We start from the raw sequence: 14994 nt of genomic DNA on the forward strand, positions 1-14994 counted from the left end.
GGTGGGTTAGTAAATTTGCGGATGACACTAAGGTCGGTGGAGTTGTGGATAGTGCCGAAGGATGTTGTAGGGTACAGAGGGACATAGATAGGCTGCAGAGCTGGGCTGAGAGATGACAAATGGAGTTTAATGCGGAAAAGTGCGAGGTGATTCACTTTGGAAGGAGTAACAGGAATGCAGAGTACTGGGCTAATGGGAAGATTCTTGGTAGTGTAGATGAGCAGAGAGATCTTGGTGTCCAGGTGCATAAATCCCTGAAGGTTGCTACCCAGGTTAATAGGGCTGTTAAGAAGGCATATGGTGTGTTAGCTTTTATTAGTAGGGGGGTCGAGTTTCGGAGCCACGAGGTCATGCTGCAGCTGTACAAAACTCTGGTGAGACCGCACCTGGAGTATTGCGTGCAGTTCTGGTCACCGCATTATAGGAAGGATGTGGAAGCTATGGAAAGGGTGCAGAGGAGATTTACTAGGATGTTTCCTGGTATGGAGGGAAGGTCTTACGAGGAAAGGCTGAGGGACTTGAGGTTGTTTTCGTTGGAGAGAAGGAGGAGGAGAGGTGACTTAATAGAGACATATAAGATAATCAGAGGGTTGGATAGGGTGGATAGTGAGAGTCTTTTTCCTCGGATGGTGATGGCAAACACGAGGGGACATAGCTTTAAGTTGAGGGGTGATAGATATCGGACAGATGTCAGAGGTAGTTTCTTTACTCAGAGAGTAGTAGGGGCGTGGAACGCCCTGCCTGCAACAGTAGTAGACTCGCCAACTTTAAGGGCATTTAAGTGGTCATTGGATAGACATATGGATGAAAATGGAATAGTGTAGGTCAGATGGTTTCACAGGTCAGCGCAACATCGAGGGCCGAAGGGCCTGTACTGCGCTGTAATGTTCTAATTCTAATTCTAATTCTAATTCTAATAATTTGAAAATCTAGACTGAACCATTTCCTCCTTTCAATCGTGTCCACTGACCAGTTTCTTTGTAAATTAAATGTTTTTTTTTGATTTGGAGAATGTTTAAAACATGCCTCCTGGTGTCTGTGTGATTCAGAGATGTTCAATGAGAAAACCCTCCTTGAAGAGGCAGCAATCAGCAGAAACTCACCAGCTCATTATTTCTATCTGGGGCTGGGAGGTGACTTCGAGTGAAATGACTTTTACACCAGGGTTAAAGTTACACCCAGTGTAAACTGAGTTTACTGGATGGTTTGGACTGGTTCAGCTGGTTTCACCCCAATTACACGAATAAAACTAGTGGAAAGTCAATCTCCTTCTAGTTAACTTAGTGATTGCTTCTGATGTGACACGATTCATTCTCTGGGAATTATCGTTCAAAGAGTTACTTCCGTGCGATTCCACTTGTTGGAATCGAGTGACCGTCGCTCAATGTGTTAACACAGTAAAAATCGAAAGTTTTCAGGGAGTAGATGCTGTGAACAGACTCCTTACAGATCTGTGGGGAAAAGGTGGAAAATCTTCAATCAGATTGTCTGAAAGTAAGAGGTGAGTGTGAAATAATCTTTATTTTCGGGGTAGGTTTTATTCCCAGTGGGATTGGGCTGTTTTTATTAATGGTGAAAGGTCCTGATCAAATACAAGGAGTTGAACGAGGAGCTGCTGGAGATTGTCCAGTGAAACAGTGAAAACTTTCTAAATGTCTCTAATCACAGGAACAGTGTCTGGAACTGGGTCCTATCAGGATAAGGGAACGGGAGGGAGAGAACATTTTAGACATGAAACTGTCAGAGTCAAACACAGAGACCAGGAAGAGAGACGGAAGTAAAAAGGAGGAATATAATCTTGTAACGGCCATTAAATAAAACCTCACCCGCTGGGGTTTATATTTAAAATCAAATCATTAACCTGAGAGATAATTGCGGCGTCTCCTTTCTTAAATAAAAAGAGTCATAGAGTTTTACAGCACAGAAACAGGCCCTTCGGCCCAACGTGCCTGCGCCGACTATCAAGCATCCGTCCGAACTAATCCCATTTTCCAGCACTTGGCCCATAGCCTTGTATGCTATGGCTTTTCAATTGCTCATCTAAATACTTCTTGAATGTCCTGAGTGTTCCTGCCTCAACTACGTCTTCAGGCAGTGTGTTCCAGATTCCAGCCACCCTCTGGGTGAAAGAATTCTTCCTCAAATCCCCTCCAAACCTCCTGCCCCTTACCTTAAATCTATGCCCCCTGGTTATTGACCTCTCTGCTCAGGGAAAAAGTTTCTTCCCATCTAACCTATCAATGCCCCTCATAACCTTGTACATCTCAATCATGTTCCCCCTCAGCCTTCTCTGCACCAAGGAAAACAACCCTAGACCTTTATATCCGGTCTCTCTATGTCCTTTTCCATAACAACCTTAAATCTAACAGAGTTATGGTCACTATCCCGAAAATGCACCCCCCCCCCCCCACCCCCACCACTGACACTTCTACCACTTGTCCGGCTTCATTCCCTCGGATTAAGTCCAGTACCGCTCTTTCTCTCTACATGCTGGCTCAAAAAGATCTCCTGAATACACTTGAAGAATTCCGCCCCCTTTCAGCCTTTTGCTCTAATACTATCCCCTCTAATATAGGGGAAGTTGAAATCCCCTCCTATTATTACCCTATTATTATTGCACCTCTCTGAGATTTACCTATATATCTGCTCCTCTATCTCTCCCTGACTGTTTGGAGGCCTGTAGTACACTCCCATCCAAGTAATAGCCCCCTTTTTGTTTTTAAGGTCTACCCATCTGGCCTCATTAGAGGAACCTTCTAAGATATCATCCCTTCTTACTGCAATAATTGTCTCTTTGATCAACAGTGCAATGCCACCTCCTCTTTTACCCCCTCCCCTATCATGTCTGAAGACTTTATACCCTAGGATATTAAGCTGCCAGTCCTGCCTTTCCCTCAACCATGTCACAGAAAGAGCAATATTATCATATTCCCATGTGTTAATCAACGCCCTCAATTCATCTGCCTTACTAGTAAGACTCATGCATTAAAATAGATACAATCCAGCCTTGCATTATTTGCCTGAGCCTTAACAGATCTATATTTACTCTGCCCTCCGGACTGACTTAGCTTCACATTTACATTTGATTGTACATCAGCCCCTACTGTGCATCCACTCTGTATCCCATTCCCCAGCCAAATTAGTTTAAACCCCTCTCAACAGCACTAGTAAAGCTCCCAGCAAGGATGCTGGTCCCATTCTGGTTCAGGTGCAACCTGTCCATCTTATACAGATCCCACCTTTGCCAGAAATAGGCCCAGTGATCCAAGAATCTAAAGCCCTCCCTCCTGCACCATCTCCCCAACCATGCATTCATCTGCTCTAACCTCCTATTCATATACTCACTAGCCCGTGGCACCGGAAGAAACCCAGAGATTACAACCTTTGAGGTCCTACTTTTTAATCTGCTGCCTAGCTCCGTAAATTATTTTTGCAGGACCTTATCCCTCTTTCTACCTATGTCATTGGTACCAATGTGGACCACGACCTCCGGCTGTGCACCCTCACCCTCCAGAATACTTTGTAGCCGCTCAGTGATATCCAAGACCCTTGCACCAGGGAGGCAACTTACCATCCTGGAATCACGTCTGTGACCACAGAAACACCTTTCTGTTCCTCCAACCATAGAATCCCCGACCACTATTGCCCTCTTGTCCCTTTCTCTCCATCCCAGCACAGCTGAGTCAACCATGACATTCAGGTCATGACTCTCGGTGCATTCTCCAAAGGAACCCTCTCTCCCATTGATACTCAGAACTGAATACTGGTTAGAAAGTGGGATGTCCTCTGGGGACTCCTGCACTACCTGCCCTGACTTCTTTGTCTGTCCGGCAGCCACCCAGTCACCCCCTGACTGTGCTCTCCCAGGGACCGGGTTGACTGCCTCCTGAAACGTGCCATCCACGTAGTCTTCCACCTCGCGGATGTGCCACAGTGACTCCAGCCGCCGTTCGAGCTCCGAAACCCGAAGCTCAAGCTTCTGCAACCGGAGACACTTTCTGCAGCCATGTTCACCAAGGTCACATGGCACTTCCGCAACTTCCCACATTGCACAGGAAGTACATTCCATTTGGCCAAGCTGGCCTGCCATTACTTACTTTTACAATGAGAAAAAAGAAACTTGCTCGTGTAATAACTTATCAGCTATTTACAATCAACTTTTATCCCCTGTACCTTTGAGGCTGCGAAAGAAAAAGACCAAACTTCACCTTCCATTACCCCCAGCCAATGAAAATACTCACATTTAATTTCCAGCCTCACTCCATGCAGACAGCACTGGTATAGCCAGTAAATACTAAACATTTACAGGTAACTATCCTAGGACTTTAATTTAAAATGAACCTTTTTTTAACTCCAATCAACCCCAGGCAATAACACCCACCGACCAATCAGTGCACAGAATTTCAGTAATGTCACTATTCTTTTTTTCACTAAATCCAAACAGAGCGTGCTCAGAAACAGTCAGAGAGCCTGCCGCTGTCCCCGGACATCAGGTGGGTGAAGGGCCTCGAGCCCCACTCTTTATTTATAGGTTTTCTGTCCTGTTCCTTTCAGGTCTGCCATTGCCCTTTTAAATCTTTAATTGAAAAGCTTCTCCTGTGCTAAAAGCAGCCTCCAATTCCCCTCTTTCACATTCCCACTTTTCTGACCTCCACATTTGGCAGCAGTGACTTCATTCGTTATTGACTTTTTAGCAGTTAGATACAACTGAGTGGCTTGCTAGGGCATTTCAGAGTAAAGACCTGCTCAGGTCTGCAAATGAAACCTGACCCGAGCCCGACAGAAACCCATCTGACCGGGATCCCAATCCGGCCCGAGTCCTTCCATTTTTTTCCGCGCCTGACCCTTACCTTCCGTTTTTCATTTTGTTCCTTATCTGCACAAGCTTAAAATAACTGTAACAAAACCACCTTTAAAGTCCAAAAAGTAAATTAACATTAGAGTCACTTACTGGAGATGGTGATAGAGCGTGTCCAATCCGATCCGGTCAGAGCCTGAATGCCGGACCCGGAACTGTGACCCAACCTGAACCTGACACGTCATCAGGTCTCATCGGGTCTGGGTCGGGTAGCAGACCTTTATTTCAAAGGGCAGTTAAGAGTCAACCACATTGTTGTTAGTCTGGAGTCACATGTAGGCCAGACCAGGTAAGGACAGCAGATTTCCTTCCCTACGGGACATTACAACAAAGAACAAAGAACAGTACAGCACAGGAACAGGCCATTCAGCCCTCCAAGCCTGCGTCGATCTTGATGCCTGTCTAAACTAAAACCTTCTGCACTTCCGGGGACCGTATCTATCTATTCCCATCCTATTCATGTATTTGTCAAGATGCCTCTTAAACATCACTATCGTACCTGCTTCTACCATTGCCCCTGGCAACAAGTTCCAGGCACTCACCACCCTCTGTGTAAAGAACTTGCCTCGCACATTCCCTCTAAACTTTGCCCCTCGCACCTTAAACTGATGTCCCCGAGTAACTGACTCTTTCACCGTGGGAAAAAGTTTCTGACTATCCACTCTGTCCATGCTTCTCATAACTTTGTAAACCTCTATCATGTCGCCCTTCCACCTCCGTCGTTCCAGTGAAAACAATCCGAGTTTTTCCAACCTCTCCTCATAGCTAATGCCCTCCAGACCAGGCAACATCCTGGTAAACCTCTTCTGTACCCTCTCCAAAGCCTCCACGTCCTTCTGGTGGTGTGGAGACCAGAATTGCATGCAATATTCTAAGTGTGGCCTAACTAAGGTTCTGTACAGCTGCAGCATGACTTGCCAATTTTTATACTCTAGGCCCTGACCGATGAAGGCAAGCATGCCGTATGCCTTCTTGACTATCTTAGCCACATGTGTTGCCACTTTCAGTGACCTGTGGACCTGTACGCCCAGATCTCTCTGCCTGTCAATACTCCTAAGGGTTCTGCCATTTACTGTATACCTCCCACCTGTATTAGACCTTCCAAAATGCATTACCTCACATTTGTCCGGATTAAACTCCATCTGCCATTTCTCTGCCCAAGTCTCCAACCGATCTATATCCTGCTGTATCCTCTGACAATCCTCATCACTATCCGCAACTCCACCAACCTTTGTGTCGTCCGCAAACTTACTGATCAGACCAGCTACATTTTCCTCCAAATCATTTATATATACTACAAACAGCAAAGGTCCCAGAACTGATCCCTGCGGAACACCACTAGTCACAGCCCTCCATTCAGAAAAGCACCCTTCCACTGTTACCCTCTGTCTTCTATGACAGAGCCAGTTCTGTTTCCATCTTGCCAGCTCACCTCTGATCCCGTGTGACTTCATCTTTTGTACCAGTCTGCCGTGAGGGACCTTGTCAAAGGCTTCACTGAAGTCCATATAGACAACATGCACTGCCCTTCCTTCATCAATCATCTTCGTCACTTCCTCAAAAAACCCAATCACGTTAGTGAGATACGACCTCCCCTTCACAAAACCATGCTGCCTCTTGCTAATAAGTTCATTTGTTTCCAAATGGGAGTAAATCCTGTCCCGAAGAATCCTCTCTAATAATTTCCCTACCACTGACGTAAGGCTCACGGGCCTATAATTTCCTGGATTATCCTTGCTACCTTTCTTAAACAAAGGAACAACATTGGATATTCTCCAGTCCTCCGGGACCTCACCTGTAGCCAATGAGGATACAAAGATTTCTGTCAAGGCCCCAACAATTTCTTCCCTTGCCTCCCTCAGTATTCTGGGTGGATCCCATCAGTCCCTGGGGACTTATCTACCTTAATGCTTTGCAAGACACCCAACACCTCCTTTTTGATAACGAGATGACTGAGACTATCTACACTCCCTTCCTGAAGCTCATCATCCACCAAGTCCTTCTCTTTGGTGAATACTGATGCAAAGTACTCATTTAGTACCTCGCCCATTTCCTCTGACTCCACACATAGATTCCCTCCTCTGTCCTTGATTGGGCCAACCCTTTCCCTAGTTACCCTCTTGCTCTTTATATATGTATAAAAGGCCTTGGGATTCTCCTTAATTCTGTTTTCCAATGACTTTTCATGACCCCTTTTAGCCCTCCTGACTCCTTGCTTAAGTTCCTTCCTACTTTCTTTATATTCCTCAAGGGCTTCGTCTGTTCCAAGCCTTCTAGCTTCCTTTTTTCTTTTTGACCAGACCATTAGTGAACCAGATGGGTTTTTACAACAATCAACAATGATTTCATGGTCACTATTAGACTAGTTTTCATCAAATTCCAGATTTTTGTTTATTATCTGAATTCAAATTCCACCTTTTGTCATGCTGGGATTCGAACCCATTTCCCAAGAGGAATAACCTGGGTCTCTGGGTTACTCATCCAGTGACAACACCATTACACCACCACCTCCCCTTTATACTGAATTAAATATAACCACTGTCACCAATAAGGGTTATCACTTTGAATCATTTCAGAATTTGGGAAAAGAGGATAAAGGATTAATTGACTCCTTGTGTCCTGAATTCCAACAAGGCTGATGATTGGATAAAACCAGCTCAATGCCTGAACACGTCTGATCTTGTGCCAAAATTCCAAAGTCAAATACACCTGATGTCTTTTCCTGTGATAAATGTTCATGTGAAAGGAGGGAGGAAATTGGAATTGGACCAGAAATAGGTTCCTAGAACGAACAATTCATGAAGCTGTTATGTGATTTGTAATGAAAAATATCACATCAGGCAGCAATGCATTTTCAAAAATGGTTTCTAACCCCTCAACCCAGCCCCCAATCCCAATACCCCCTAAACCCAGTCCCTAATCCTAATACCCTAAACCCCAGCCCCTAATCCTAATACCCCAAATCCAGCCCCTAATCCAAATCCCCTAAACCCAGCCCCTAATTCTAACACCCTGACTCCAGCCCCTAATCCTAACACCCTAAACCCCAGCCCCTAATCCTAACAACCTGACCCCAGCCTCTAATCCTAACACCCTGACTCCAGCTACTAATCCTAATCCCCTGACCCCAGCCCCTAATCCTAACACCCTGACCCCAGCCCCTAATCCTAACGCACTGACCCCAGCCTCTAATCCAAATCCCCTGACTCCAGCCTCTAATCCTAATCCCCTGACCTCAGCCCCTAATCCTAACACCCTGACCCCAGCCTCTAATCCTAACACCCTGACTCCAGCTACTAATCCTAATCCCCTGACCCCAGCCCCTAATCCTAACACCCTGACCCCAGCCCCTAATCCTAACACCCTGACCCCAGCCCCTAATCCAAATCCCCTGACCCCAGCCTCTAATCCTAATCCCTGACCTCAGCCCCTAATCCTAACACCTTGACCCCAGCCCCTAATCCTAACACCCTGACCCCAGCCCCTAATCCAAATCCCCTGACCCCAGCCCCTAATCCTAACACCCAGACCCCAGCCCCTAATCCTAACACCCTGACTCCAGCCTCTAATCCAAATCCCCTGACCCCAGCCTCTAATCCTAACACCCTGACCCCAGCCTCTAATCCTAACACTCTGACTCCAGCCTCTAATCCTAACACCCTGACTCCAGCCTCTAATCCTAATCCCCTGACCCCAGCCCCTAATCCTAACACCCTGACCCCAGCCCCTAATCCTAACACCCTGACCCCAGCCCCTAATCCTAACGCACTGACCCCAGCCTCTAATCCAAATCCCCTGACTCCAGCCTCTAATCCTAATCCCCTGACCTCAGCCCCTAATCCTAACACCTTGACCCCAGCCCCTAATCCTAACACCCTGACCCCAGCCCCTAATCCAAATCCCCTGACCCCAGCCCCTAATCCTAACACCCAGACCCCAGCCCCTAATCCTAACACCCTGACTCCAGCCTCTAATCCAAATCCCCTGACCCCAGCCTCTAATCCTAACACCCTGACCCCAGCCCCTAATCCAAATCCCCTGACCCCAGCCCCTAATCCTAACACCCAGACCCCAGCCCCTAATCCTAACACCCTGACTCCAGCCTCTAATCCAAATCCCCTGACCCCAGCCTCTAATCCTAACACCCTGACCCCAGCCTCTAATCCTAATTCCCTGACTCCAGCCTCTAATCCTAACACTCTGACTCCAGCCTCTAATCCTAATTCCCTGACTCCAGCCTCTAATCCTAACACCCTGACCCCAGCCCCAAATCCTAACACCCTGACTCCAGCCTCTAATCCAAATCCCCTGACCCCAGCCTCTAATCCTAACACCCTGACCCCAGCCTCTAATCCAAATCCCCTGACTCCAGCCTCTAATCCTAACACCCTGACCCCAGCCCCAAATCCTAACACCCTGACTCCAGCCTCTAATCCAAATCCCCTGACCCCAGCCTCTAATCCTAACACCCTGACCCCAGCCTCTAATCCTAACACCCTGACCCCAGCCTCTAATCCTAACACTCTGACTCCAGCCTCTAATCCTAATTCCCTGACCCCAGCCTCTAATCCAAATCCCCTGACCCCAGCCTCTAATCCTAACACCCTGACCCCAGCCTCTAATCCTAATCCCCTGACCCCAGCCCCTAATCCTAATTCCCTGACCCCAGCCTCTAATCCAAATCCCCTGACTCCAGCCTCTAATCCTAATCCCCTGACCCCAGCCCCTAATCCTAACACCCTGACAACAGCCTCTAATCCTAATCCCCTGACTCCAGCCCCTAATCCTAACGCACTGACACCAGCCTCTAATCCAAATCCCCTGACTCCAGCCTCTAATCTGAATCCCCTGACCCCAGCCTCTAATCCAAATCCCCTGACTCCAGCCTCTAATCCTAATCCCCTGACCCTAGCCTCTAATCCTAACACCCTGACAACAGCCTCTAATCCTAATCCCCTGACTCCAGCCCCTAATCCTAACGCACTGACACCAGCCTCTAATCCAAATCCCCTGACTCCAGCCTCTAATCCTAACTCCCTGACCCCAGCCTCCAATCCGCATCCCCTGACTCCAGCCTCTAATCTGAATCCCCTGACCCCAGCCTCTAATCCAAATCCCCTGACTCCAGCCTCTAATCCTAACACCCTGACCCCAGCCTCTAATCCTAACACTCTGACTCCAGCCTCTAATCCAAATCCCCTGACTCCAGCCTCTAATCCTAATCCCCTGACCCCAGCCTCTAATCCTAACACCCTGACCCCAGCCTCTAATCCTAACACTCTGACTCCAGCCTCTAATCCTAATTCCCTGACCCCAGCCTCTAATCCGAATCCCCTGACTCCAGCCTCTAATCCTAATCCCCTGACCCCAGCCTCTAATCCTAACACCCTGACCCCAGCCTCTAGTCCGGATCCCCTGACTCCAGCCTCTAATCTTAATTCCCTGTCCCCAGCCCCTAATCCTAAATCCCTGACCCCAGCCTCTAATCCGAATGCCCTGACTCCAGCCTCTAATCCTAATCCCCTGACCCCAGCCTCTAATCCTAACACCCTGACTCCAGCCCCTAATGCTAACACCCTGACCCCAGCCTCTAGTCCGGATCCCCTGACTCCAGCCTCTAATCTTAATCCCCTGACCCCAGCCCCTAATCCTAACACTCTGACTCCAGCCTCTAATTCGAATCCCCTGACCACAGCCTCTAAGCCTAATTCCCTGTCCCCAGCCCCTAATGCTAACACCCTGACCCCAGCCTCTAGTCCGGATCCCCTGACTCCAGCCTCTAATCTTAATCCCCTGACCCCAGCCCCTAATCCTAACACCCTGACCCCAGCCTCTAATCCGAATCCCCTGACTCCCGCCCCTAATGCTAATGCACTGACCCCAGCCTCTAATCCTAATCCCCTGACCCCAGCCTCTAATCCTAACACCCTGACCCCAGCCCCTAATCCTAACACCCTGACTCTAGACCCAACTACTAATGAACAACCACTAAGTCCAAATCATGCAATGGCAATAATGTGATGCAGGGCTGTGTTGTGGTTTCAGCAGCTATTGCAATGTCACCAATAAACACAGGTCAGTGCATTATCAATAAACACAGTTCAGTGCATTATCAATAAACACAGGTCAGTGTATTATCAATAAACACAGGTCAGTGTATTATCAATAAACACAGGTCAATGCATTATCAATAAACACAGGTCAGTGTATTATCAATAAACACAGGTCAATGCATTATGAATAAACACAGGTCAGTGTATTATCAATAAACACAGTTCAGTGCATTATCAATAAACAAAGGTCAGTGCATTATCAATAAACACAGGTCAATGCATTATCAATAAACACAGGTCAGTGTATTATCAATAAACACAGTCAGTGCATTATCAATAAACACAGTTCAGTGCATTATCAATAAACAAAGGTCAGTGCATTATCAATAAACACAGGTCAATGCATTATCAATAAACACAGGTCAGTGTATTATCAATAAACACAGGTCAATGCATTATGAATAAACACAGGTCAGTGTATTATCAATAAACACAGTTCAGTGCATTATCAATAAACAAAGGTCAGTGCATTATCAATAAACACAGGTCAATGCATTATCAATAAACACAGGTCAGTGTATTATCAATAAACACAGGTCAGTGCATCATCAATAAACACAGGTCAGTGTATTATCAATAAACACAGGTCAGTGCATTATCAATAAACACAGTTCAGTGCATTATCAATAAACACAGGTCAGTGTATTATCAATAAACACGGGTCAGTGCATTATCAATAAACACAGTTCAGTGCATTATCAATAAACAAAGGTCAGTGCATTATCAATAAACACGGGTCAGTGCATTATCAATAAACAAAGGTCAGTGCATTATCAATAAACACAGGTCAATGCATTATCAATAAACACAGGTCAGTGTATTATCAATAAACACAGGTCAATGCATTATGAATAAACACAGGTCAGTGTATTATCAATAAACACAGTTCAGTGCATTATCAATAAACAAAGGTCAGTGCATTATCAATAAACACAGGTCAATGCATTATCAATAAACACAGGTCAGTGTATTATCAATAAACACAGGTCAGTGCATCATCAATAAACACAGGTCAGTGTATTATCAATAAACACAGGTCAGTGCATTATCAATAAACACAGTTCAGTGCATTATCAATAAACACAGGTCAGTGTATTATCAATAAACACGGGTCAGTGCATTATCAATAAACACAGTTCAGTGTATGATCAATAAACACAGGTCAGTGCATTATCAATAAACAAAGGTCAGTGCATTATCAATAAACACGGGTCAGTGCATTATCAATAAACAAAGGTCAGTGCATTATCAATAAACACAGGTCAATGCATTATCAATAAACACAGTTCAGTGCATTATCAATAAACAAAGGTCAGTGCATTATCAATAAACACAGGTCAATGCATTATCAATAAACAAAGGTCAGTGCATTATCAATAAACACAGGTCAGTGTATTATCAATAAACACAGGTCAGTGCATTATCAGTAAACACAGGTCAGTGTATTATCAATAAACACAGGTCAGTGCATTATCAATAAACACAGGTCAGTGTATTATCAATAAACACAGGTCAGTGCATTATCAATAAACAAAGGTCAGTGCATTATCAATAAACACAGGTCAATGCATTATCAATAAACAAAGGTCAGTGCATTATCAGTAAACACAGGTCAGTGTATTATCAATAAACACAGGTCAGTGCATTATCAATAAACACAGTTCAGTGCATTATCAATAAACAAAGGTCAGTGCATTATCAATAAACACAGGTCAATGCATTATCAATAAACAAAGGTCAGTGCATTATCAATAAACACAGGTCAGTGTATTATCAATAAACACAGGTCAGTGCATTATCAATAAACAAAGGTCAGTGCATTATCAATAAACACAGGTCAGTGTATTATCAATAAACACAGGTCAGTGCATTATCAATAAACACAGTTCAGTGTATTATCAATAAACACAGGTCAGTGTATTATCAATAAACACGGGTCAGTGCATTATCAATAAACACAGGTCAGCGCATTATCAATAAACACATGTCAGTGTATGATCAATAAACACAGGTCAGTGCATTATCAATAAACACAGGTCAGTGTATGATCAATAAACACGGGTCAGTGCATTATCAATAAACACGGGTCAGTGCATTATCAATAAACACAGGTCAGTGTATTATCAATAAACACAGGTCAGTGTATTATCAATAAACAAAGGTCAGTGCATTATCAATAAACACGGGTCAGTGCATTATCAATAAACACAGGTCAGCGCATTATCAATAAACACAGGTCAATGCATTATCAATAAACACAGGTCAGCGCATTATCAATAAACACAGGTCAGTGTATTATAAATAAACACAGGTCAGTGCATTATCAATAAACACAGGTCAGTGTATGATCAATAAACACAGGTCAGTGCATTATCAATAAACACAGGTCAGTGTATGATCAATAAACACAGGTCAGTGCATTATCAATAGTCACTCAGTGGGAAAAACGATCATCCAAAAAAACCTTGATTAAAAATCTGAAGGAAGTTGCTTTATTTGAACAGTAAAGCCTGCAGAGGAACACATTCAGATTGTCTGCCCCTGTCTTCTTTCACTTTCCTCCTCACTGTGGAGAATCCAGGGATAATGCTTCCAATCTGTGTGCAATAGAGAGTATTGTGCACTCACCTTCAGCTAATATTCAGTAAGACAGCCAGTTGTGTTTGTATTAACAGATTGAGTTTACAGAAAGTCAAAGAGAGATGCATTCCTAACCAGAAAGGTAGATGGTTCTTCTGAAACACAACTCTCCTTTCAATCTCACCATTTGTCATGTTTTCACTATCTGCTCTGATTTTCCCCTCTCTGACACCAAACAATCAGTCCTCAGCAAAGGCCTAAACCTCATCCCCTACGCCCCCACCTGAATCACAGTTGAGCTCGGTATGATGCCGAGCTCTGTTTCAGTGTCGTAGAGTCATAGAGTTATACAGCACAGAAACAGGCCCTTCAGCCCATCGTGTCTGTGCCGGCCACCATGCACCTATCTACTCTAAACCAGCACTTCGCCCGTAGCCTGTTATGCTTTGGTGTTTCAATTGCTAATCTAAATACTTCTTCAATGTTGTGAGGGTCCCTGCCTCTACCACCCCATCGGGCAGCGTGTTCCAGATTCCAACCACCGTCTTGGGTGAAAATATTTTTCCTCAAATCCCCTCTAAACCTCCCACCCCTTAACTTAAATCTATGCCCCCTGTTATTGACACCTCCTCGAAGGGAAAAAAGTTTCTTCCTATCTACACCCCTCATAATTTTGTACACCTCAATCAGGTCCCCCCGCAGCCTTTTTTGCTCTAAGGAAAACAATCCTAGCCTATCCAGTCTCTCTTCATAGCTGAAATGCTCCAGCCCAGGCAACATCCTGGTGAATCTGCTCTGCACCCTCTCCAGTGCAATCACATCCTTCCTATAGTGTGGTGACCAGAACTGTACACAGTACTCCAGCTGTGGCCTAACTAGCATTTTATACAGCTCCATCATAACCTCCCTGCTTTTATATTCTATGGCTCGGCTAATAAAGGCAAGTATCCCATATGCCTTCCTAACCACCTTATCTACCTGTGCTGCTGCCTTCAGTGATCTATGGACAAGTACACCAAGGTCCCTCTGACCCTCTGTACTTCCTGGTGTCCTACCATCCATTTTATATTCCCTTGCCTTGTTAGTCCTCCCAAAATGCGTCACCTCACACTTCTCAGGAGTAAATTCCATTTGCCACTGCTCTTCCCATCTTACCAGCCCATGTGTATCATCCTGTAATCTAAGGCTTTCCTCCTCACTATCTACGACACCACCAATTATCGTGTCATCTGCGAACTTACTGATCATACCTCCTATATTCACATCTAAATCATTAATGTGCTTTTGCATTGCCCCATTTCCTTGGGCAGGAAGTTTCCCATGCACAGCAGCCCCTTTCTCCTGCTTTCAGAATTCTCATTCTATTTGACCCACCCTCTATCCTCTTACCCAGTCTCGATCTTTTCATTATAAACTGCTGGCATGACGTTGGCCGTTCAATTT

The sequence above is a fragment of the Heterodontus francisci genome, chromosome 29, assembly GCF_036365525.1.
Source record: "Heterodontus francisci isolate sHetFra1 chromosome 29, sHetFra1.hap1, whole genome shotgun sequence".
NCBI classification, from domain to species: domain Eukaryota; kingdom Metazoa; phylum Chordata; class Chondrichthyes; order Heterodontiformes; family Heterodontidae; genus Heterodontus; species Heterodontus francisci.